At 43.0% G+C, this 26,239-nt stretch overlaps 1 protein-coding gene across 2 annotated transcripts in view; it reads left to right on the top strand.

Moving 5' to 3' along the window:
• The first annotated feature begins 357 nt into the window (after positions 1 to 357).
• Positions 358 to 26,239, top strand: part of LOC128738366 (lissencephaly-1 homolog) — a 140,299-nt gene continuing 114,417 nt past the window's right edge. For both annotated transcript variants that reach the window (XR_008412099.1, XM_053833421.1), the window contains exon 1: positions 358 to 639. The gene's annotated coding sequence lies outside the window, so the exon portion shown is untranslated. The remainder of the gene's footprint in view (positions 640 to 26,239) is intronic.

Genomic DNA, 26,239 nt, shown 5'->3' with positions numbered 1-26,239 from the left:
TGTTTTGAAATGCCACAGAAAAGTTACTAGACTTTATCGATACTAATTTGAGTAGAATATCCTTGGAATAAGCCAGCAATTTTTTTTCTTGTAAAATATTTTTAAAAATTTTATCCTGATCCTGACGTTTACATCGCGCTTCAAAACAAACGCAAATAATATGGGTTTTTGCCATCACTTTTTCACAGGGATATGACCAAGAAAATTTTCTGCATGCACCATTGCTTCAAGCTAGCACTCCAACCACTCGCAGTTGAACTTTTCGCACGGTTTGCGCAATCAGCAGGCACCGATTTTGATCGATTTTCTGTCAAATCTGAGCTTCTCTTCTTTTTTACAGTTGGTCCTCGGCAGCAGTGAAACGTTCGATTTTGATTAGCGAGCTGCGCTTTTGCGTTGGTGTTCGAGAAAAGAGTCGCGAAAAGACGTCGTCGTCGTCGATTGAATTTTTTCTTCAAAGTGCTGTGTCGTGTCGTTTTTTCGATTTCTCGGCCATCCGCGAAAATTGTGTTTTTCCCGGAAGTGCAGAACAAAAGTTGATCACGTCAGCTACTGCAGTGGCTATTCGGTAAAGCGTTGACACTTGCAAAATCCAGTCGACGGGAAGGAAAGTACTTCGAACTGCGAATTCTTGTTGCTGTAAGTACAATGCATTCCATGAAATTCCTCTTTCCTTTTGCCAATCAATGCTTTCCCAAAAGATTTTAAGGGATAATTGTTCTGTTCTCACCTTGTGAAAAGTACTGTTGAAAAAAATCAGGAGCTCGCAGCATCAATTTGCTTTTAATAGAAAAATACTTGCAAAGGTGCTATCAAAGATGGCTGTTTTGAAAATTCGTCTATCGAAGCAGAAAAAAAATCGATTTCAGAAGTGAGTCTGCTTGAATAGCGTTTTCTCCCGAAAACAGTTTGAAGCGTGTTTTGGTTAAAGAACTATTGTGTTATTTACTTAAACTTACGAACATTGCGTAATAAAATAAACTTTGTTGCTTAAAATCGCCATCACCAGCTGATGGAATAATTACAGTTTGACATTGGAACGGCTCGATCAAAAGCACAGTAATGTTGGTGCAGGGGGAAGGACGTATACGTCGGATTGTGTGCGGCGCACTCCATCGATGACACATAGCATCGAAATTTGTGCGCTACTGCTGTTGTTTGGACTGTGCCAAGTCATATAACGACCAGTTTATCAAAAAATAGTGCAATTTTAGTTTTTAGTGTGCCGATTAAGAAAAATTTAAGATAAGTTAGTTATTAATCCTTCAACAAGACGAAGGACTATAAACAAAGTTGATGAAGTTCTTTCTTTGATTCGGTTGATTGTGTCTATGTACTTTCCTTTAGCATAGAAATAATTATCAAAATTTGATTTATGATATATGATTTTGATTTATGATTTAATCATATTGATTGCAAATCAATACTGATACGTTTTCCATCGGCTCATTGAGGACGCTAATCATAAATTCGAAGGAATGGATTGTAATTTTGAATCTTAAAAAACTTTAAACACTACTGTTTGTTCTTACAATAAGTATAAAATTACCTTCGGGCCGAGCGGTTTTGGGTAAGTAGTTATTCATTTACGGGGCCGAGTCTAACTAATTATGTTGATGAGAGCAGCTACAAACTTAACTTTGTTAAGCCGAAGAGCGGCGATACTATTGGAGCATCATCCTCGTTCATCATTGGCCGCTCAGCTGTGAGGATGTGTAATGACTCCCACGCATTAAAATGTGATGATTTTCGTACATTTTTTAAAAGTAGCACTATTCCAGTTTTCACATGTTCACTGCTAATGGCATGCATTGACACACTGGAGTCATTAGTACGTTTATTTTCGGTTACTGCCTTATGTTCTTTCACGTGGACTTAAATTTTTCGGCGAGTTTGACCAATATATATCGCCGGGCAATCTTGGCGCTAGATTTGATAAATTTCCTATTTTTCTTCGGCGGGGCTGATTCCTTGTACATCATCTTTCTGTGGCTGTAATATAGTGACGTTTTTCCTGTGTCTCATGCACTTTTTCGACCGTAAACTTCATTGTAGGATGTCGAGAATTTAATAATTCGAGCGTTTGTGAAAGGTGTCGTTCTTTCACGATTGCGAAAACATCATCTGCATAACGCTTCCATACTCTCGGAAAGTATTTTTCTTTTTGTAATGCCGCCTCAAAGTCACTCATAAATGATTCCGCCAGAGTGGTGAGATTTTTTTTACCCATACTAAGACATAACAGCTGGCTTTGCTTTTACTAAGGCCAAATGTTTGTTTTGCTGGCTTTGCTTTTACTAAGGCCAAATGTTTGTTTGGAAAAGTTTTGTCTGAATGTAAAGAAATACTGGTTCATGCATTGCTCAACTATTGCTATATATGCTTCGATTTGGGTAGATGAAGCTCGACTTCTTTCTAAATGTTCTCGCAAACTACGTACTGCTTCAGGAACTTGTACACTGGGAAATAGAGCGCTAACGCCAAACGAAACCATAATATCCCCCTGTTGAATCGTTACATCTTTAAGTTGTTCAACTAGTTCAATCGAATCGAGTTGCACAATGATTAATGGCATATTTCTTCATTTCAACGGTTTCGATAATAATTTTGTCGATAAAATAATTCGTCTGCTTGAGCGCAAGCGACACAGTAAAAATGTCACTACATTACAGCCACAGAAAAATGATGTACATCGAATCAGTTTGCCATTCTACCCGGAAGGCTTTCGGGTTTTTTTTACTTTACTTTAGGTGGCTTGTCGTCCTGAGACAAAACCTGTTGAACAAAGTTTCTCCATGTAACTCGGTTGAGGGCTACCGCTCTCCAATTCCTCGGACACCGAGTACTCTCCGTCAGATCTCGCTCCACCTGGTCTAACCATCATGCTCGATGCGCTCCTGGTCGTCTTGTTCCTACCGGATTTGAGGCGAACACCGTCTTTGCAGGGTAGTTATCCGGCATTCTTGCAATATGCCCTGCCCATCGTATCCGTCCAGCTTTAGCCACCTTCCGGATACTGGGTTCGCCATTGAGCTGTGCGAGTTCATGGTTCATCCTCCGCCTCCATACTCCGTTCTCCTGTACGCCGCCGAAGATCGTTCTTAGCACTCATTCGAAAACTTCGATCACTCGCAGGTCCCCCTCGAGCATTGTCCATGTTTCATGCCCTAGAGAGCAACCGCTCTAATAAGCGTCTTGTACAGGGTGCACTTTGCACGGGGACTTAGTCTGCTGGACCGCAATTGCTTGTAGTAAGCCCATAGTAAGCACGACTTCCGCTGATAATACGCTTCCGAATCTCACGGCTGGTTTCATTGTCCGCCGTTATCAGTGAGCCAAGTTAGACAAATTTGTCGACTACCTCAAACTCATCGCCGTCGATCAGAATACTACTGTCCAACAAGTGTCGTTCGGCCTCAGTTCCACTGGCCAGCATGTCCTTTGTTTTAGACGTATTTACCTTTAATCCAATCTTTTCTGCTTCGCGCTTTAGTCTGGTGTACTGTTCTGCCACCGCCACAGATGTTCTGCCAATAATATCCATGTCATCGGCAAAGCAGACGAATTGACTAGATTTGTTGAAGATCGTGCCCCGCGTGTGGATATCCGCTCGTAGCACTTTGTTGAATAGCAGACATGAAAGACCATACCACGTATCACGTAGTGTACAGAAGTAACAATACACTACGGGATGTAACACGTAACACGTGTTTCGTGTAACACGAAAGATAAGAACCCCGGGAGATCGGGAATTTATCAAATCGAGTGCCAAGATTGCCCGGCAATATAGGCCAAACTCGCCGAAAAATTGGAGTCCGCGTGGAAGAACATAAAGCAACAACCGAAAATAAACGTACTAATGACTTCAGTGTGGCAATGCATACCATTAGCAGTGAACATGTGATAAACTGCTAAACTTTTAAAAAATGTACGAAAATCATCACATTCAAATGCGTGGGAGTCATGGCACATCCTCACAGCTGAGCGGCCATTGATGAACGAGAATGATGCTTCAATAGTATCGCCGCTCTTCGGCTTAACAAAGTTAAGTCTGTAGTTGCTCTCATCAACATAATTAATTGGACTCGGCCCCGTAGATGGGTAACTACTTTACTTACTCGAAACCGTTCGGCACGAAGGTAATTTTATACTTCAGGGTGTCGATTTTCTGGAAAAACCTGGAATATCAGGGAATTAATTTTTGGATCAGGGAATATCAGTGAACTGCGAAATTCAATCAGGGAAATTTTATTCACTCGGCAACATTGATGATCAACTTCGGAATCGAATTAATTTCCGTGTAAAATATACGCAGATTGATCAGTTGAATTAAAACTTGTCACATATGCAGTGGCGATTTGATTATCTTTCAGTGTGTAGTAGGTTTTTTATTTGTTTTGTGCCGTACACTTGTCAGACTTCACTCGCTGTAGTGCGCGAAATCGGCAATGGTAGGGCTCACGCACCTCACGGTACCGACATCAAGAGCACAGAGTTGGATACATAGTGTTATTCACATGCGATTTACAGTGTTTTCACCAATGTCAAGCATTGATTGCAGAATTTTACGCTCAGAAGCCCCAAGCACTATTTGATCATCTTCCTTCAGCGTCCGTGATTCATGTCCGTAAAGGGTTACCGGAAGCATTATCGTTCTGTTGAATTTGCGTTTATGCGAGTTGGCAACCTTCGGGACTTCACAGAAAGTTCGATTCGCTGCTGCAATGCATCGTATTACTTCGCGACCTACATCGTTGCCATATGTCACGAGCGTACCAAAGTATGTGCATCTCTTCTACTTCATATCGGCCCACATTCAGCTCCACCTGGGCACCAATACTATTTGGACACCCACACCCATCTCTGCCAACAATTGTGTACTTCGATTTGGCAGTGTTAATGCTAAGTCTCAATCTTGCCACATCCAATCTAAAAGGCCTCTTCCACTGAAATACGGTTGACACGACTCTACGATGATATCGACGACATCCGCAAAACCAAGAAGCATGTAAGAGTTCTTGATGATTCCATTCTTTTCCGCGTATTGCATCTTTCAAGGCAATGTTGAATAGCAGGTTACTGAGTGCATCCGCTTGCTTCGGTCTATCCAACATCATGAAAGCTGAATTGAGTGTAATTCCGCGATAGTTTTTGCACTCGAGACGATGTCCTCTTTTAAAAATAGCGCACATGAGGCCATCTAACCACTCTTCAGGGATTTGTTCTTTTGTCCAGATTCTGACAGAGATCTGGTATATTGCTTCGTACAGCAGCTTGCTCCCCGCGTTTAGAAGTTTAGCCGGGATACCGTCCTTCCTAGTAGCTTTACTGTTCTTTTCCTCGCTAATTGCCTTCTTAGTGTTAGCTCCACAGCTTGATCATCACTCACAATTCATTGCCTGTTCATACCGTTCTCCGTGTTTTCCTTTACATTCAACGGGATCTGAAAGTGCTCCTTCCACCTGGCTGCTTGCTGTTTTGTCAGTACGTAGGTCGTTGCTGACGAATCTCTCTTGTGCGTCGTTGAGCACGTGGTCCTCGTACTCACATTAGACAGTGGGTTCTTTTTCCCACAGCGCTAGTCTCTTTACATTTTCCTTTGTTCTGACGTGATCCGCAGTGAGCATGTAACTCCGGGTTCTTCTAAGCTGTTACACTGTCTTCCACACGTCATGCCTATCATTTCCCTCGTCGTTGTTGGCGCTTTGGAGAATCCTCAACAGCCCATTTACATCTTATTCCCTTTCTTCCTGCTGTTCTACGCTTCGTTGATCAAGCTTTTTGGTGTATTCCACTGCAACGTCATCTGACGTCAACCGTTGGATGTTGAAACGCAACGTCCTCTCAGTGCGAGCCTTCGTCGGTTTCGATAACCTTGCGCGGATCTTACGACGAGATAGTGTTCAAAGTCACTAAGAAACGATCGTACATCGATGACTTCCAGAAAGTGTCGACCGTTAAACAGGACATGATCGATCTGGGAGCTAGAGTCTTGAATTTTCAAGTCGTGCGCACCCCATAAGGGGTTTTCGCATCAAAGAGGATAAAAATGGCAGGCCAGCTCGTCACCTAGTATCGCACCTAGTAGTCAAAGGTTGTCAACAGAAGACGGGATTAGACTACATAGAGACCCACACTCCGTTTGCAAGAATGGCGACGATTCTCAGCTAGACGTGAAAACAGTTTTCCTCTATGAAGACCGAGAACGGCTGTTTATGATGGTGTTGCTGTTCCGCACAACACGGTGTGCAAACTCAAGAAATCTATCCGAATTAAAGCAGAGCCCTCACTTTTACATCCCTGTATTTGAGTATTGTTTTCTGTTACGACCACTCATCTTGCGCACAAAACACTCATCTGGAGCACAACTACAAGCAGAGCTAATCTTTTCTTTACACACTGGAGATACGAGTCTATTTGGTCCGTATCCCATAGGCATAGAGAATATCCGACAGACAATTATATGCATTGAAACGATTTGCTCCGTGGTCTTGAGAGGATGTATTCGGTAACGCTCTGGCAGAAAAAGAAAGATAAAACCGAAACGATGCTCATTTGAGAAAAGAGCAAAGAAGCAAAGCAAAAAATCTCGTTGCTTGTCGGAGAAGGTAACATTCGACTGAGAAAAGGCAAATCGATTCGTCTCCTGCGCTCTGGCAGTAAAACGCCGAGAATTGAGATTTTTACAGAGCACGGCATAAGCCTGCTATCGCCAGTATACTCGGGCTACCCTACCAAGAAAGGTATTGTGTACTTCCTTGTATATGTCGACGATCTCCTGGTAGTCGGAGACCATTTGGATTCGGTTTTGGATACTAAGAAGATGTTTTCGAAGCATTTCACAATGACGAATTGCGGTGAAATCAGCTATTTTCTTGGAATCAAGATTTGATACGGCAGATCAACAGGAATTCTTTTTGACCAAACCTCGTGATTTTAGTCATGACCTTGAAATGCGGTCAGGCGTATCTTAATATTTTCTTAAAACGATGGTTCTACAATTGATGAAGGGACGGGTAAGATCAAAGTGGGGTGGTCAGTGTGCTCACTGAGACCTACCCAACTACCCGAAAGATGCTTTAAGTGTCTAAACTTTGGTCACCAGGCGAGAAACTGCAAAGGGCCGGAGAGATCTAAGCTGTGTCGGAAATACAGCGTGACTGGTCATTTTGTGAAAGACTGCACTAAGCCGCCAAAGTGTATGCTGTGTACCAAGGAGGAGGGAAAAGGTCACTTTACAGGTGGTTCAAGATGCCCGGTCTATAAAAACACGTTGACTGGCAGAAGATAATGGAGGTGACCCAAATCAATCTGAACCACTGTGACACGGCACAACAACTGCTGTGGCAGTCAACTACAAAAACGGAATGCGTTTGCAATTATTGCAGAACCGTATCATGTTCCTCCTGACAACTGTAACTGGATTGCAGACAGAGCAAGGATGGCTGCAATTTATTTTACGGGTAGATATCCTATCCAGGAAGTGGTCACGAGCACAAACAACGGGTTCATTATCGCCAAAATCAACGGTATATTCGTGTGTAGTTGCTATGCACCCCCAAGGTGGACAATGGAGCAGTTTCACCAGATGTTGGACGAACTTACCGAACAGCTCACCAATCGGAGACCAGGAGATTTTAATGCTTGGGCAGTGGATTGGGGAAGCAGATGCACCAATGCAAGACTCTACAGTCTATTACAAGCTCATGCAAAACTGGATGTCAACCTAATGAACGAAGGCACCACCAGCACTTTCCGCAAAGATGGGCGAGAATCCATTATCGACGTCACCTTTTGCAACCCATCGCTGGTGGCAAACACAAACTGGAGAGTTTGCGAGAGTTACACTCACAGTGACCATCAGGCGATCCGGTACTACATTGGCCAGCGAAACACTGTTCCACCATAGAGGCATAGAATCCACGAGCGCAAGTGGAAAACGAAGCAATTCGACAGCGCTCTTTTTGTGGAAGCTTTACGAGCAGAGAGTGGCCCTTCAGTCCGGGACGTAGATGAGCTGACGGAAAGGCTAGTGAGAGCATGTGACACAACCATGCCAAGAAAATTGGAACTCAGGAACAAACGACGACCAGCGTACTGGTGGAATGAGGCACTAAGCGAACTTAGAGCTAGATGTCTCAGCGCCAGAGGACACGCACAGCGAGCAAGATCTGAGACGGAAAGAGAGGAACGTAGAGAAGTCTACAGAGCGGCTAGGGCTACGCTGAAACAGGAGATCAAGCGGTGCAAATCTAACTGTTTCAAGGAGCTGTGCCAAGACGCCGATGCTAACCCATGGGGTGACGCATACCGCATCACCATGAGAAAGTTGAAAGGCCCCTCGATGCCCGCTGAAACATGTCCAAACCAGCTGAAGATGATCATCGAGGGACTCTTTCCGCAGCATGCCCCAACGACATGGCCCCCGACACCCTATCGTGAGCAAGAGGATAGCAACGCCGCAGAAAGAATAATCACCAATGAGGAACTGGTGATAGTTGCAAAGGGATTGAAGACGAGAAAAGCACCCGGAATGGATGGAATCCCCAACATTGCTTTGAAAACGGCGATCTTGGCCTTTCCAGACATGTTTAGGTCGGTCATGCAGAAATGCCTAGACGAAAGCCACTTCCCAGACAGATGGAAGGCGCAGAAGCTGGTGCTGCTACCTAAATCAGGTAAACCACCGGGCGATCCTGCTTCGTATAGGCCTATATGCCTGCTGGATACTCTAGGAAAACTCCTGGAAAGGGTAATTCTCAACAGATTGACGAGATACACGGAGAGCGAGCACGGATTGTCCAACAAGCAATTTGGTTTCCGGAAAGGAAAGTCCACGGTGGATGCTATCCGGACAGTAATCGAGAGGGCCGAGAAGTCATTAATGCAGAAACGGCGGGGTGATCGATACTGCGCCGTGATAACCATAGACGTTAAGAACGTTTTCAACAGTGCGGGCTGGGAAGCAATCGTAGTAGCGCTGCACAGAATGAGGGTCCCCGACTACTTGTGCTGAATTCTGAGAAGCTACTTTCAGAATCGAGTGCTAGTGTACGATACATCAGTTGGACGAAAGTCCATCAGGATCACGGCGGGCGTCCCTCAAGGTTCCATCCTCGGTCCAACGCATTGGAATGGAATGTACAACGACGTGTTGACATTAAAGCTACCTAAAGGTGTCGAGATTGTCGGCTTTGCAGACGACGTAGTACTAACGGTCACAGGCGAATCGTTGGAAGAGGTGGAAATGCTAGCCACTGAAACCATAGACATGATAGCACATTGCATGCAGGAACTAGTGGTTAGTAACCGTAAAGCAGTGCAGCGGGCACAAATTATCGTCAGAGATCATGTCATAGTCTCGCAAAGGAAACTGAAATACCTGGGAGTAATGTGTGACGACCGACTAAACTTCAATAACCACGTTGATTACGCTTGCGAGAAGGCGGCGAAGGTCACTAATGCACTTGCTAGGATAATCCCGAACAACTCAGGACCAAGGAGTAGTAGAAGACACTTGCTGGCCAGTGTATCCATGTCGATACTTAGGTACGGTGGTCCAGCTTGGATTGCAGCATTAAAGACTAAACGGAATCGAGCAAAGTTAAACGGTACGTTCAGACTCATGGCAATGCGGGTCGCAAGTGCATACACGACTATCTCGTTGGAGGCAGTATGCGTTATCGCCGGGATGATTCCCATCCACGTAATCCTGGAGGAGGACAGCGAGTGCTACAGGCGGAAGGAAACCAGAAGTATAAGGAAACTGGTGCGAGTGGAGTCGATGGTCAAGTGGCAGTCACAGTGGGACTCGCCCGTGAACGGTAGATGGACCCACAGACTAATACCGAATCTCTCGACGTGGGTAAAAAGAAAGCATGGAGAAGTCAACTTTTACCTGACACGGTTTCTCTCTGGTCACGGCTGCTTTAGACAGTACCTATATCGATTCGGACATGCAAGGTCACCCCTCTGTCCGGAGTGTAGAAACGTGGATGAAACGCCAGAACATGTAGTGTTCGACTGTCCAAGATTCGAGGCAGCGCGAAGAGAGATGCCCACTCTTTACGCGGAGAATATCGTCACCGAAATGTGTCGAGAAGAGGCTACTTGGAATGCCGTTAGCGTAGCAGTGACGCAAATTCTGTCAGAGCTCCAACGTGAATGGAGAAACGAGCAGCGATCCGGCATCGGCGAGATGGACACAGTGCAAGCAGCTGAGGAAGTCGATTCGCGTATCAGTGTCGAGAGATATTCCATCGTCGGGGAAATCTCTGACGGAGTAGAATAAATCCATCGCCGGGGATTATTCGAGCAACTACGCGCGCCATAGGAAGAAATCCTGCGAGGGTGGCCGTGAAGGGACGGAAGTCAAGACGATCGCCGTCCCTACATCGGTGCACGTCTCGACAGGTAGAGTAGAAGGAGAAGCACAAGCTATACTAGGATACAGGTGATTCAAATCAATCTGAACCACTGTGACACGGTACAACAGGAAGGAAGAATAATAATATTCATATGAAGAAATCCTGCGCGGGTGGCCGTGAAGGGACGGAAGTTAAGATGGTCGCCATCCCTATATCGGTACACGTCTCGACAAGTGAAAGGAAAAAGGAAAGTGGTCGGTGAAGGAGCATGAGTAGCATCACGGATGGTAGAACCCTGAGAGGGTGGCTGAGAAGGAGTGGACATTATGACGGTCGCCATCTCGGGATCGGTTAACGTGAAAGGTGCACGGAGCAGTGTACAGACACAGCCTCCCCCCAAACTTAACGGTAGTTCCGGGGGGTTAAGGTCAGATGCCCGTGAGGTTTTTAGTGGGTTAGAGTCCCACACTGTGCCACATCATCATTAGTGTGCCTGGCATAGACCGTTTTCTCACGCAAAAAAAGGCTAGTACACCCTCTTGCCAGCCGTCAGGTGCCACTTTACTGACGATTGAATCTGCGAAGAGTAGCGTGTCTATTTTTTAATTTTAAAAACCAAAATCATTTAGAATGACATAGCGATTGGTTGGTAGAAGTTTTATGAAATAATAAAGTAAAGTATTTTAAACAAATCAAACAAACCACTAATTAGTTAAACAAAGAAAAATTAAAAAGTTGAAAAAATGGTAAAAATTGTTCTTGGCATTGTACGTTAAGTTGACTCAAGACAAAGTGGGAAGAACATGAAAATTACTATGATTCCGACTTACTACACTCTTTAATTCACTGAAAAGCCAAAACATATGTTAGTTATCATCTGTGAAACAGAGAAAATCTCATTCGTCTCAAAAACAGCTCATTTGTATTTTCCGTACTGCAAGTTGCCGATTTTTGTTCACGGAATCGTCTTGATTTTCCTTTGCATTTCTTCTGGGGGAGAATCGGGGGGGCTCCATACGATTGACGATCTAGACAAACACACAGAGAAACTCACTCGCGCGTCATCGTCTTCAAATTTTGACGGGAACAGCTACGCTGCACCCAGAAATCGTGTGGCGAGCATCTTCCGTACGTAGCCATTGTGTGTGCGGTGCAGTGGATGGGATGAATGCACGGCACGGCACGACGCGACGGCTGTTGTTTCATGGGAATGTGATACAGCTACAGGAGTTTTCCTCTCGGGAAAGTGTACTTTCCGAGAGCGACTGGTAGGTGAGTAGGCCGACGAAAAGCATGGGAACTGCAAATGCGCATACACTCTGCTGGGCTAGGAAGAGAAGAAAAGTCGTAATGCGGTTAGGTGGTGAAGATATTTCATGAAATTTTTTAGTTTTTAAGAATTTTGGATTTTTTGTAACAAAATCATGTGTCGGTAGAAAAATTTCAACTTCAAAAAGTTGTGTTCGATATTCACATCGTAAAATTGCTTACTCTATTGCCATTAGCTACCGTAAAGCGCTCCGGGCGCAGAGAAAGAGAGAGCAAGCGCCGTGTTTGTGTTTTTGTTGTGTATACCTTGCTGGTGCTACTCCCCAGTTGTGGTTCGGTAGAGAGGTAAACTGACGGAGTTCGTGGAGTGTAACTTTCTTCGCGTTTATTACGTATTCACACGTTGGCGAGCGTAGAACGGTGTGGGCTTCTGCATTTCGTCTTACTCGGGTCTGTCGAATCTCTTGTGCTTGGGTACGGAATTTAGTGCGAAACCATATTGTTATTGAAGCACCAGTGCCTATTTGGCGACGTCGTCACCTTTGCTATCTGCGAAACGAGCCGGTTGTGGTCATTTAAAGAGATGCAGCCTTCGATGGGTGGTTGAAGAATACAGTGAAAATTAAACGTGATTGAGGACACAGGTGAAGCCCATACGGTGGCTACGAAAAAGTGAAGTGAAGTGGAGTGGAGTAGAAATAATGAAATTATAACTCATTGCTGTGGTTTTTGGTTTCTAGACAGTAATACAGGAGAAAAAGGAGATCAAGAAAATAATCACACTTGAGTGATTCGTTGAGAGTGATAACCTAGAAGGGGTTTATTGTTGCTTTGAAGTAGACGAGACTTAGTGGAAACCGGTTTTTCCATCTTCTGTTGTGCCTCTACAGGGATCTTCAAACGTCATCATCAGCAGCACCATCATCATTATTATCGATTAGTTAGCCCATCGGAGATTTCCGTTTCCCCGGTCGAATTGGCTGGCTAGTTGCTCCAAACCACACATCGAGCAACGAGCATTTTCAATCTCATTTGGAATGGTTCGTATTTCAACACCGCAAATTATTTACATCCTTCATCAATCTCGGCATTCAACGCTCCGAACCAAACATACACAAGTTGTGTAGAATGGAGAAAACGCAAATCATTGATTTTTCTTTGGTTCATGAAAGTTCTGACTCATTCGCTGATTCGGGCAAGCTGCTGCACTGGAATCATATGAGAGAGGGTGTAGGCTATTTTCGTGCGTGGGAGAATTCGATGCGAGAGGATTCGAGCCTTGCACCTTAATTGTTGAGGCGACTGAAGGATTACGTAATTGTTTGTATACCAAGCTCGGTTGATACTGGCTAGTGGTAGATAGTTACCGGCAAAGCATATGAAGCAATTTATGCTCTGACACGGTGTGTTCGTTTAAATCGCATATGATTGCATATATATCCAGTTGATTGCATAGCCAACGTACGCAGTTGCAGCTAATATGTTAGCCGGCAGCTTTCGGGTTCTTGTACGATTAGTCATCGTATGAGGTTATTTGTGTGCACCGGAGTTAGATATCGATTTTTCACCAACCGAGCAAGATTGTAAAGCAAAGCGCTACCGGCGACAGCCTGTGATGGAAGCCTCTAGCAACCATGGTGCGGTAGTTTTATCATAACTGTGCCGAGAATAGTAAACGTAAAGCGGAACGAATCTGACGTCGACTAACAGGATTGGTAATCTGAGACATTGTTCGTTGCGCTACGCGGTTCCGGGGGACTGCGCGTGTCAGTGTCAGTTGGCAAGGGGTTTCTTCGGTGGAAATGTAAAACTGGAAGCGAATCGAACAACAGGAAGATGTTCATAAAACACTATTGTTTCGTTTGTGCTTTCATAAAAAACAATTAGTTTTTTGATGAAATTTATCACGACTTTCATATATGTTATTTGGGGTCTAGCTTGCTAGCATGATGGTTCAGATCGTTTGTGAAATAAGACACATTTTAAGCGTGCTTCAAAGGCGAAAAAGTGGAATGACGTTGAATCTCGTGATCTCGGTGGCCAAATTGATGTCACCATTTCGAGACAAACGTCTAAGAAATTTTCCACGCTATAGAGCCATTGTTTCACCACCCCGCTATGTGGCATGTTGCGCAGCACAGCTACCCGGGACTGTATGCAGCCGTACAAAAATTAATTAAATTTAACGAATTAAACAAACCACAAAAATTTTATCGCACGTTTTAGATTAGGTGCCCTAGGCGGTCTCAATGAACGATGATTATAACATTATGCATGTTGTGGAATTGTGGAGACCAGTAGCCCTCAAGAAAAGTTTCTATATTGCCTTATCCATACAAAAATGCATTATAATTTAGAATCAAATCAAATATAGCAATTCCACGAAATAAGTATGGACATTTAAAAGTGCTCCGCAGGCTCAGTCTTCAGCCTTCTTGATAACCAAATTCTGCTTCAAATGCCAATTCGGATGTTTATTAGAGTAAGCTTTCTCAAGCAAGGATATTTCGGGTGGTTTGATGGTTGCTATCACACTGTCTAGCCATATCCCGGATAGCGATTCGAGGATTGGACTTAACGCATCTCAATATTTTCCTCCTCAGTTCTTGGTCCCTAGTTCCGGTTTTCTTGAAAGTTCTTGAAAGTTAATTTTAGCTTTTATAACGCTAGTAATCTTTGATGCAGACCACTCTAGATTTTCCAGATGTTTGTGCAAGATTTTATACGTCATTCGAGTTCCTTTCTGTACTGCTCCGCAAGGTATTGTGGAAACTTGCACCAGTTGTTCTTCATGGACCTGTTAACAAATGTATGTCAAATGCTTCCGGTTCCTACCACAACCACCACCACCCTACCACGACGTCCAGCTTTACTTGATTGCTTTTGTCCATACAAAAGTAGTTTTGACCGCAATGTGTTGTCTAATTATCAGGTCAATAAACGCCCTCAACATCTATCAATGCGGAACGGAAAAGAAGAGTCAACATCACTTGGATCAACCAAATCTTTGAAACGGATTCTCATAGGTTCACTATCTTTATAGTTTACTTTAGTGAACTCGACAAAAAGTTGAAAGAATAATTTAAAAACTTGCTCGGTACTAATAACTGATCCCGAACAAAGTCCTAAAAAACATCGGTTTCGAGACAGGGCACAAATCTAACAAGCTAGTTGTTGTATATTCGAATCTCGACTGGGAAAGGCTGTCAGTGAGTCGATAGAATCGAAGCACTAGCTCCTCAATTCTCCTATACTTTGACGGTTGGCTGTAAAGACTGTCGAATAAAAATCGAAACGTTCATGTTCCAAAAGCAAGAACGGTAACAAGCAAGGCTTTCTATAATTGCGACTACAATACGATCGAAAATATGTGTATAATTGACGGCAGTCGTCGTCGTCGTCATCAGTATAGAGCCAGGGTGGCTCGTACTGCTTCAAATAGTCTTTACAATTCAACACGATATTGGGCCACTCATCGCCAATCTCCCAAGTTTCCTAGAAGTTGTAAGTCGCTTTCGATCTGGTTGAGCTATCTCGTACGTTGAGCTCCTCTGTTGCTGGTACCGATGGGGTTGTTGAAGAAAACCGTTTTCGTCGCACTGACGTTCGGCATTCTTAATACGTGTCCAGCCCACCGTAGCCTACCGGCTTTCGCCAGATGTACGATGGTAATCTCTGGGATTGGGATTGGTTTCTCGTGATTCATACGAGTCCGCCACGCTCCGCTTTCGATTTGTGCTCCACCAAAGATTCTCCGCGTCACTTTCCACTCGAAAACGGCAAAAGCACGTATGTGCTCTCCGTGAACAGCTTCACAGCTGGTACTCAGAAATATTCCATATGTCGTTATACACCTATATTATAGCTGATCCTGTGCGGTGTATATTCAATAAATTGTTTGAGCAAGGCATATTTCCAACAATCTGAAAAGAGTCTTATGTTTCTGGTATTCAAAAGTGGGGATTGTCGGAATGTAAGAAACTATCGTGGTACAGGCCGGACTCATTTTTTTTTTCGCTGATTTATTTTAAACCAAAATGTTATAGTTTTCATGCTACATGATGATTCCAACTAGACAAGCATTGATTCACCTCCCTAAAGCTACAAAATTCCTTTCTTATATCCCTTTTATCGGCGAACAGAACAAAAATAAATCCTGCGATGATGAAATTAATTTTTTTACTTAAAAATCATCATTACCATCATCATTATCATCATCACCATCATCATTGTAATCATCAGTAAAAAATTACAAAAAAAGAATTTTATGACTAGGGGAGATTGATCAATAATAAAAAAACATTTATAATACCTAAATATTGAAAAACATAGCATACCAAAAAAAATTTTGTACCAAAAATGATGATTCGATTATCCGGGTGATTCGATTATCCGGGCTGAAAATAACAATGAGCACCCGGATAATCGAGTCCGGGCTGTATAACTAACCTTTCTGCTGCTTCGAAGTTGTTCGAAATAATTGTAAGCACTTTCGTTTTATCCTGAACGATAAACTTCTATACCGACTGGAAAGCGGCGTTCGATCGGATAGACCATGGCATATAGTCAAAGAAAATCTTGCGTTTGCTGCATAACTTAAGTTAAATATATGGCTGAGTTAAAGTATCTGGTGAGCCGACAACTATATCTCTAAATAACACGTTACAGTCGATAACAACTTATATAAAATGTTCTGCAAGTAAATCTTGACAAATACTGTTCTACGGAGTTTACTAACGATTTATTGCGTTCCACAAAGCAGTAACATGGTGCCACTGCTATTCCCACTGTTTTACATTATTGTGGGGCGCTGCACGCTAAAGTCGAAAGCAACTTAAATAAGATGTTCTGCATGTAAATCTTCACAAATGCTATTCTGCGGAGTTTACCAATGATTCTGGTGTTGCACAAGGTAGAAGCATGGGGCCCTTGCTATTTGCAGTGTTTTACATTACTGTGGGCTGTTGGCGTAAAACTAGTATACGCCGATGATTTGAAATTTTATCTTCCTGTACGATCCTTCGAAGAATGTCACCAATTACAAGAGCTCTCGAAGGTATTCGTATGCTAATGCCGTAGTAACTGCTGAGTGTCGTAATATTACCTTTCACCACACAGTGAATCCAAAAGTGTTCCAGTATCAAATCGACAATTCTCGAGTAATTTTTCCAATAGACCTATGTGACATGGAAGATTCTCTTTGCGTCTTCTTTCGCCTTTTTTCCACCACAGTAGTAGTGACCCTACCTTCCATGCAACGAATTTCGGGATCTAGCTTGGACCCGGAGGAGTAAATTCCTATCATTCCATGCGAAGTAAAATAAGCCGCATAGGTCAGAAAGTGAAACGGCCAACGGTGGTATAATGTAACAAAAACATTTCTAAGAATGCGTGGCCCAGTTTGCTAAGGACGCACAGCGAAATTGAAATTAAACGCAAGCTCAACTTGTTTAAATTAAATGGCTTGTGGCTCGAAGAACGAAAACTAAACATATGAACGTTTCCTAGTGGCTCGCAGAAAAAGCACCATGGCGGATTCTAAAACTAGCCAGAATGGGCGCTAAAGAGTGCGGTGCTGCGAGAAGATGAAAGTGCGAGCGACGCTCTCCGCTTAGCCAACTTTGTTTATCAATTTTGCACCCTTCGCGAATAAACTGGGACGGGACAAAGAACGGAATCGACGCACGGAATGTAATTTGGCGGTCGGTAGAATAGGAGAGTGCGATTGGAGAACTCGCCTAGGGAAGTAGAGTAAGTGGGGAAATTTTCCTGTTCCGGCAGGTCGGGTTAAGACCCGCTGTATAGAGAAAATATACGAGAGTTGTTCTTGACAAGTCTAGCAGGATGGTTGGCATACGTAGAAAATGCGTTTTCCATAACGGCCCTGAAGTTTTCCAAATTTTTAGTATTCGTAGGGTAGCACTCTCAGGTACCAGTAAAGATCGCATTGCGTAGATGAATTCCTTCAAACTTTTACTCGATTAAGCTTTTTGTACTGGGTATTCTAGACGCAAAACTTTTCCATTCAACTTTAACTAACATCGGTGACTGAAAAATGTGGATAAAGCTCTTAGAGAAATTGAGGTCACTTCGTCAGGTATGAAATTTGCTAATGGTGAAAAGCGGGGTAAAACCACTTCATCGTGAAAGTGTAAGTCATTTCATCATTTTAAAGTCCCTTGTATTGAACGAAAGAAACGCACATTAAATGGTCATAGAAGATAACGAATTTCGTAACAACAAGAATGCGGAGGAACAGCTTGTGCTCTAATACGGGAAGAAAAAGCACAGTAAGTGGAAGTTGGACGAGAAAATTTCAGTAATTGGGTAATTTTTCTCGTTGATTAAGAAATAATTCAAATATGAATAAGCGGAACATATTTTCAGTTAAAATTATATCGCAATATGAAACTTGGATTTTTTTTAAAACTGGAAAAATCTGAATTTTTTTTTAAAGCTGGAATAAACTGGAAAAATCAGGGAATTTTGTTTGTCGTACCGAGTTGCCACCCTCCGTATGCTCGCATCTTACGCTTAACTCCACTCGTAAGGTTCTGTACAACATCTGGCTGCAGCTTCTTCTGTACAGAAACCAACTTTTTCTTCATGTCTTCCTCAGATTTGACTTCCTTGGGTTGCTTCCGTGGTGCCTGCTTCGTAATAGTTCAGTATTTTTCGATAAGCCTTAGTTCCGGTGCGTTAATAGGATACGACAGCAACCCCTTTTGCTTCGTACCAATCCAGGACATCCTTTGAATAGTGGCACGAAGCGAACTCCGGCCGGAAGATCGGAGGGCCCTCGTGTTGCTTCAACAGAGGAAGCAGAGGCTTCTGTAGGCACTCCTCGAGGTAGATCTCTCTGTTTACAGGGCCGGTAGTCACGAACGGCGCACTCCGTTTGCCAGATGCAGATTGCTGTAGCAGATCGTTGCCAAATCATGCATTTCTTGGCAAACTTTGAAAGTTTCTGCTTCCTTACTTGCTCCGAAACATCAAACTTGTTAACTAATTAAAAGTTATTACGTTGAGCGTCTTGGCAGAATCTCGAATACGAGTTTAACCTTCCTAACTAAACTCGTATCAAACATGTGCTGGGCGGTGAAGAACAGTAGCCCCGGAAGCTGCCGGAACTCCGCCTTGACATAAGTCGCATCGTCAAAGATGCGACAGTGAAGCTTCGTCAGCATCTGGGTGTACAGTTTCTGGGCCCGTGACTTTCCCACCGTGTTTTGCCGTTCGTCATGATTTGGAGTCGTCTGCACCTTGTTGTTGTTTTCCGATGTCCCGATAAGATAGTTGAGGATTTTCCAGGTGCTTGCGCAAAACCAATTCACGACTTTCCTTTTCGAGTGACTCCATTTTTCCAATTTTCGAAAAACTGACAGCGAAAAAAATACAGTGTAAACAATACACTCTAAACTACTTCTACCCAAATTTTCAAGAGCAAATACCCAATGGATAATTTTCTACAGCGTTTCTTCCGTGGTGCAATTCGATGTGGGACACCCTTTAAGCGGCATTTACCAGCGGTATACCGCGATAGTTGCAGCAGTCGACCCGATCACCCTTTTTATAGATGGAACCAGGGCTGTCCTGCACTCAGTGCACCGATTTTATTTAACTGTAACGCAAAGAGCGCTCTTGGTGCATCCCCCAGTGTAAACTCGGAGTGCGCCGAAAATACTTATGATAGAGCAATACTTACAGCGTTTTTGTTTTTTAACCTGGGTTAGTTCCAACCCGACCAAACACAAACATTTTCGGGGGATTAAACAAATGTTTACGGGTTGTCAGTGTATTGCTTATAGCTAGGTTGAAACTGTGAAAAAACTCAGAGCAAACCCGTCGTCTAAAAAGTACAATCCAAAGTGAATCTAAGTTCAACCTGAGTGAAAAAACAAACGCTTTGGCAGCCGTTCGATTGCAACTAGAGCGAACCTAGGTTAAACCTAAACAAAAACAAAAACGGTATTAGTTCAGCAATCTTTCAGTTAGCAAGGTATTAGTTAGCCTGAGGTGTTACAGTTAAATAAGCAAAATCGGTGCACTGAAGGCCGGACAGCCCTGGATGGGACAAACAACACCTTCCATCCATTCCTCCGATAGCTTCTCCTTCTTGCAATTCTTCGAAATAACCCAGTGTACAACCGTTGCTAGCAATTCTCGTTCTCGGCCATGTTTATAAAGTTCTGCTGCGCGGTCCTTACCGGCGGCCTTGTTAGTCTTCAGCAACCCTGTATCTCGTATGACCTTATGGAGAACAGGTGCTGGGACACTATTATCTTTTGGGGACATTCCTTGGTTATTACACGTTCCGCCGCCTTCTGCAACTTCGCACTGCGGTGTCCGTCGAAGAACTGCAGATGAGATGAACATGATTCCCTTCATCGTCCCTGCACACTTGAAGGTGTTTGAAGTAACCTTTACGAGATTGGTTCACCTTTCGTAAAACTTGCGCGTATTATTAGCTCGAAACACTTGTTCTCATTCATCACGATCTCTAAGAGGCGCTTGTCGCTCCTTAAGATAGCGGTGAATTGAGTTCTTGCTCGCACTCATTGGTCATCTTTTGTGGTGATTGAGCAAATAAAACGCCTGTAAGGGCAACTGACCATCATTTTTTTTATTTTCAGTTTTGTCTATCGATCTGTCTGATACATCGATTCCTCTCGTGTTGTGTCGAAAATTACTTATTGAAACAATAACTGTTACTCAGTTGAATTTTCTTTCAACATGACTGTTGTACGGTCGTGAGTCCAAGCTAGTCATTTCTGCATAACATTGCTGACGGTAATACGAGACTTCCACCACATTAGTTGCTGTATTTGGTACTTGGCTTTCAAGCACTGGTATGATGTTTACAAATGGTTTCTAAATGTTCCTCCACTGCCTTATCTTACCTGAAATCACATAATTAATCACAGCACAGTTTCTTACTCTAATTTTTTATTTTTTTTGTTTTATGTTGCCATTTTCATTTTGACGTAAAATCCAATAATGGTTAGCTTTTAGCTTCCCATGGAACAGACTTTTTATGGTCATTCAGTTGTACACTGCACTTTCTTGTTTTTCCTGGCAGCCGTGTACCGTGCATGCATTTGAGGAAATCAGCTGATCTGCGTGCATAATAATTTCTTAGATAAACAAATAAATCGACTATTTCTATAACTCGATGCAGTCATGCATTGAACGCGATTCAATTTTTCGTACCGTATCGTGCGTCTACGGATTCGGCCCATCCAAAGAAACATGTTCCAAATTGATTCTCAACAAACCTTCAGCTACGCGAAAGTAGTACCTATAAAGTCATTATCAAAATTATGCTTACTTTTCTTCTTTTACCCTATAACGTTTCGTAGCGGGCTTACATTTTTTATTACACTCATCATTTCTCTTTGTTGGTAAACATCTGACGATCTGACGCGCGCAGCCAAGTTTGCAATTATTTTCGTTCATCATGCCAAGCGTGCACACTTCTGATGGTTGGGGATCATCCCTAAATGTGATTACATTTTTGCAAAACGATACATTGCCCAGCAGAGCTGAACTGAAAGTTGTGTTTTCCACTCAATGTGCTTATGACAAAAGAATAGTATAATTTATGGATAACCCTTGGAACATGAAACGGAATTCGGTTTCCCCAGCGAAACCGTTACATCGCTCCGTGCAGATGTAGTGGTAATCCGCGAAAAACGCAAAGTAACCATTCTATTCAGCAGACCCGCTGAAATCCGCACCTGTCTCGGACCGTCCGTCGTCGGTCGACGGTTGAAAGCTGTTGCGCCGCGGCAAACCCCTTCTTTCTCTTGGCAAACCAAAGTCAAGTTCATCAAGGTAGTAAAATTTTTCGCGCAAATTAGATTCACTTCAGGAAAACTTGTCTGTGGCAATCGTTGATTGATTTCACGGTTCGACCTCGATTCGCGCTAGCACTCAATCCCTAGATCGCTCGCGCGCGGGAGAGTGGGGAATTGATCGATTGGTCGCAGGCCCGGATCGTTGTTCACTGTTGTTAGTGGAGATCTGCTTCATGCACTTCTATCATTTTACCTTTGATTATGAACAGCGCTTATAATAAGCTAGTAGCGTTCCTAAACAAATAAATGCCAAGTGCACCAAACACTCGCAGCCTACAGTTTCGGTATATGTAATTATTTATCTTCTGTTAAATGAACTCTCGTGATTAGGCGGCGCATCTGTTGGCACGGTCGCCACCATCTTCGATAGATCGTTGATGTTCTTTTGATGTTGCTGTTCGGTGTCCCCACCCGATGAGCTGCCGGATTCATAGTTACCGCCAGTGCGAGAAAGCTGGGTACCGTTATAGACCGACCGGATAGACACTTCTGTGAACTCGCCCACCAAGATTCTCACCCGAAAGAAATGAAAGATTTCAATTTCAAACTTGAAATCTTTCATTTTGTAGGGCAGTAAAACATGGTGGGCGAGATCCGCGTTTATAATAGCAGTGTGAATTCACCCACCATGAATTAACCACCAAAACTGACAATTTTTGCACAGCGGCACACATATAAGATAGCGCCTGAAATGGCTAGCACTAGAACTAAAGTTGTGAAGGCACCCACCAAAATTAAAAATAAAATAAATATTCATGTTTACTGCATTACAGACAGTGGATTACTAAACCAAAAAAAAAATCAAATCAAAAACTAACTAAATAAAAAAATAAGGTAAGAAACGAATTGCTGCAAAAGCATTATCCTATATGTATAATATTATGAGTACAATTTTAGGGATACCTATTTGACTCCAGCCAGGCAAATCAGAGAGTATTTAAGTTGGTCGACCCAAAGCATTATGTTAAAGGACTCTAAAATAAAGGACAATAAACTAAATCAAATAAACAATAAAATAAAAACTAATTAAAATGAGGTAAGGTACAAATAGCTTATATTAATCATTTTAGGGATATTCAACCAACGTGCGCTTAATATGAAAGCAAATATATTTCGGAAAACCTAGCCATGAGAAAAGTTAAACTGAAATAGTTAGCTAGGAGCACCTAAAAGTCTAGACAAATGAGAAAATTTTATGATTCTCGGCTCAACACGCTCTAAATTACTAAAAAAGCACTCGAGCAAATATTGAAGACACCATATTCTTGATACTTAAGTCGCACATGGTGGATTATTCGTGACTGCCTACACTAAAACAAGAATCATGGTAATTGTTACCATATTAGAGGGTAAAATTAAGAGGACAAACCAGTGAATTTTTGCAGAAAAGATTTCTGTTTAGCTTAAGCAGTGTTCTGGTCAAAATTACTATGCGTTACTTTCGGCGTTACCCCGATACCCGATGGTTTTTGTTTCAGAGTACCGATATCAAGATTCGGCGAATTGGGTATAGTAGCTGAGACCTCAAGCGACTCAGAAAATACTTAGTTGCTCGGCCTAAACGCCATCTATGAGCACTGAAGCAAAAGAGGAACATTTTCCATATACTAAGTACTTGAGTCACTCTATGGTGGATTACTCGTGACTACCTACCGATATCAAGATTCGGTGAATTGGGTCTAGTAGCTGAGACCTCAAGCTACTCAGAAAATACTTAGTTGCTCGGCCTAAACGCCATCTATGAACACTGAAGCAAAAGAGGAACATTTTCCATGCACTAAGTACTTGAGTCACTCTATGGTGGATTACTCGTGACTGCCTACCGATATCAAGATTCGGTGAATTGGGTCTAGTAGCTGAGACCTCAAGCTACTCAGAAAATACTTAGTTGCTCGGCCTAAACGCCATCTATGAACACTGAAGCAAAAGAGGAACATTTTCCATGCACTAAGTACTTGAGTCACTCTATGGTGGATTACTCGTGACTGCCTACCGATATCAAGATTCGGTGAATTGGGTCTAGTAGCTGAGACCTCAAGCAACTCAGAAAATACTTAGTTGCTCGGCCTAAACGCCATCTATGAGCACTGAAGCAAAAGAGGAACATTTTCCATGCACTAAGTACTTGAGTCACTCTATGGTGGATTACTCGTGACTGCCTACCGATATCAAGATTCGGTGAATTGGGTCTAGTAGCTGAGACCTCAAGCTACTCAGAAAATACTTAGTTGCTCGGCCTAAACGCCATCTATGAGCACTGAAGCAAAAGAGGAACATTTTCCATGCACTAAGTACTTGAGTCACTCTATGGTGGATTACTCGTGACTGCCTACCGATATCAAGATTCGGTGAATTGGGTCTAGTAGCTGAGACCTCAAGCTACTCAGAAAATACTTAGTTGCTCGGCCTAAACGCCATCTATGAGCACTGAAGCAAAAGAGGAACATTTTCCATATACTAAGTACTCGAGTCACTCTATGATGGATTACTCGTGACTGCCTACCGATATCAAGATTCGGTGAATTGGGTCAAGTAGCTGAGACCTCAAGCTACTCAGAAAATACTTAGTTGCTCGGCCTAAACGCCATCTATGAGCACTGAAGCAAAAGAGGAACATTTTCCATGCACTAAGTACTTGAGTCACTCTATGGTGGATTACTCGTGACTGCCTACCGATATCAAGATTCGGTGAATTGGGTCTAGTAGCTGAGACCTCAAGCGACTCAGAAAATACTTAGTTGCTCGGCCTAAACGCCATCTATGAGCACTGAAGCAAAAGAGGAACATTTTCCATATACTAAGTATTCGAGTCACTCTATGATGGATTACTCGTGACTGCCTACCGATATCAAGATTCGGTGAATTGGGTCAAGTAGCTGAGACCTCAAGCAACTCAGAAAATACTTAGTTGCTCGGCCTAAACGCCATCTATGAGCACTGAAGCAAAAGAGGAACATTTTCCATGCACTAAGTACTTGAGTCACTCTATGGTGGATTACTCGTGACTGCCTACCGATATCAAGATTCGGTGAATTGGGTCTAGTAGCTGAGACCTCAAGCGACTCAGAAAATACTTAGTTGCTCGGCCTAAACGCCATCTATGAGCACTGAAGCAAAAGAGGAACATTTTCCATATACTAAGTACTTGAGTCACTCTATGGTGGATTATTCGTGACTGCCTACCGATATCAAGATTCGGTGAATTGGGTCTAGTAGCTGAGACCTCAAGTTACTCAGAAAATACTTAGTTGCTCGGCCTAAACGCCATCTATGAGCACTGAAGCAAAAGAGGAACATTTTCCATATACTAAGTACTTGAGTCACTCTATGGTGGATTACTCGTGACTGCCTACCGATATCAAGATTCGGTGAATTGAGCCTAGTAGCTGAGTCCTCAAGCAACTCAGAAAATACTTAGTTGCTCGGCCTAAACGCCATCTATGAGCACTGAAGCAAAAGAGGAACATTTTCCATATACTAAGTACTTGAGTCACTCTATGGTGGATTACTCGTGACTGCCTACCGATATCAAGATTCGGTGAATTGAGCCTAGTAGCTGAGTCCTCAAGCAACTCAGAAAATACTTAGTTGCTCGGCCTAAACGCCATCTATGAGCACTGAAGCAAAAGAGGAACATTTTCCATATACTAAGTACTTGAGTCACTCTATGGTGGATTATTCGTGACTGCCTACCGATATCAAGATTCGGTGAATTGGGTCCAGTAGCTGAGACCTCAAGCGACTCAGAAAATACTTAGTTGCTCGGCCTAAACGCCATCTATGAGCACTGAAGCAAAAGAGGAACATTTTCCATATACTAAGTACTTGAGTCACTCTATGGTGGATTATTCGTGACAGCCTACCGATATCAAGATTCGGTGAATTGGGTCTAGTAGCTGAGACCTCAAGTTACTCAGAAAATACTTAGTTGCTCGGCCTAAACGCCATCTATGAGCACTGAAGCAAAAGAGGAACATTTTCCATATACTAAGTACTTGAGTCACTCTATGGTGGATTATTCGTGACTGCCTACCGATATCAAGATTCGGTGAATTGGGTCTAGTAGCTGAGACCTCAAGTTACTCAGAAAATACTTAGTTGCTCGGCCTAAACGCCATCTATGAGCACTGAAGCAAAAGAGGAACATTTTCCATGCACTAAGTACTTGAGTCACTCTATGGTGGATTACTCGTGACTGCCTACCGATATCAAGATTCGGTGAATTGGGTCTAGTAGCTGAGACCTCCAGCGACTCAGAAAATACTTAGTTGCTCGGCCTAAACGCCATCTATGAGCACTGAAGCAAAAGAGGAACATTTTCCATATACTAAGTACTTGAGTCACTCTATGGTGGATTATTCGTGACTGCCTACCGATATCAAGATTCGGTGAATTGGGTCTAGTAGCTGAGACCTCAAGCGACTCAGAAAATACTTAGTTGCTCGGCCTAAACGCCATCTATGAGCACTGAAGCAAAAGAGGAACATTTTCCATATACTAAGTACTTGAGTCACTCTATGGTGGATTATTCGTGACTGCCTACCGATATCAAGATTCGGTGAATTGGGTCTAGTAGCTGAGACCTCAAGTTACTCAGAAAATACTTAGTTGCTCGGCCTAAACGCCATCTATGAGCACTGAAGCAAAAGAGGAACATTTTCCATATACTAAGTACTTGAGTCACTCTATGGTGGATTATTCGTGACTGCCTACCGATATCAAGATTCGGTGAATTGGGTCTAGTAG

Source organism: Sabethes cyaneus, chromosome 2, assembly GCF_943734655.1.
Source record: "Sabethes cyaneus chromosome 2, idSabCyanKW18_F2, whole genome shotgun sequence".
Lineage (NCBI taxonomy): Eukaryota > Metazoa > Arthropoda > Insecta > Diptera > Culicidae > Sabethes > Sabethes cyaneus.
The sequence above is the reverse complement of the archived record's forward strand: the minus strand, read 5'-3'. Positions and strand labels throughout refer to the sequence as shown.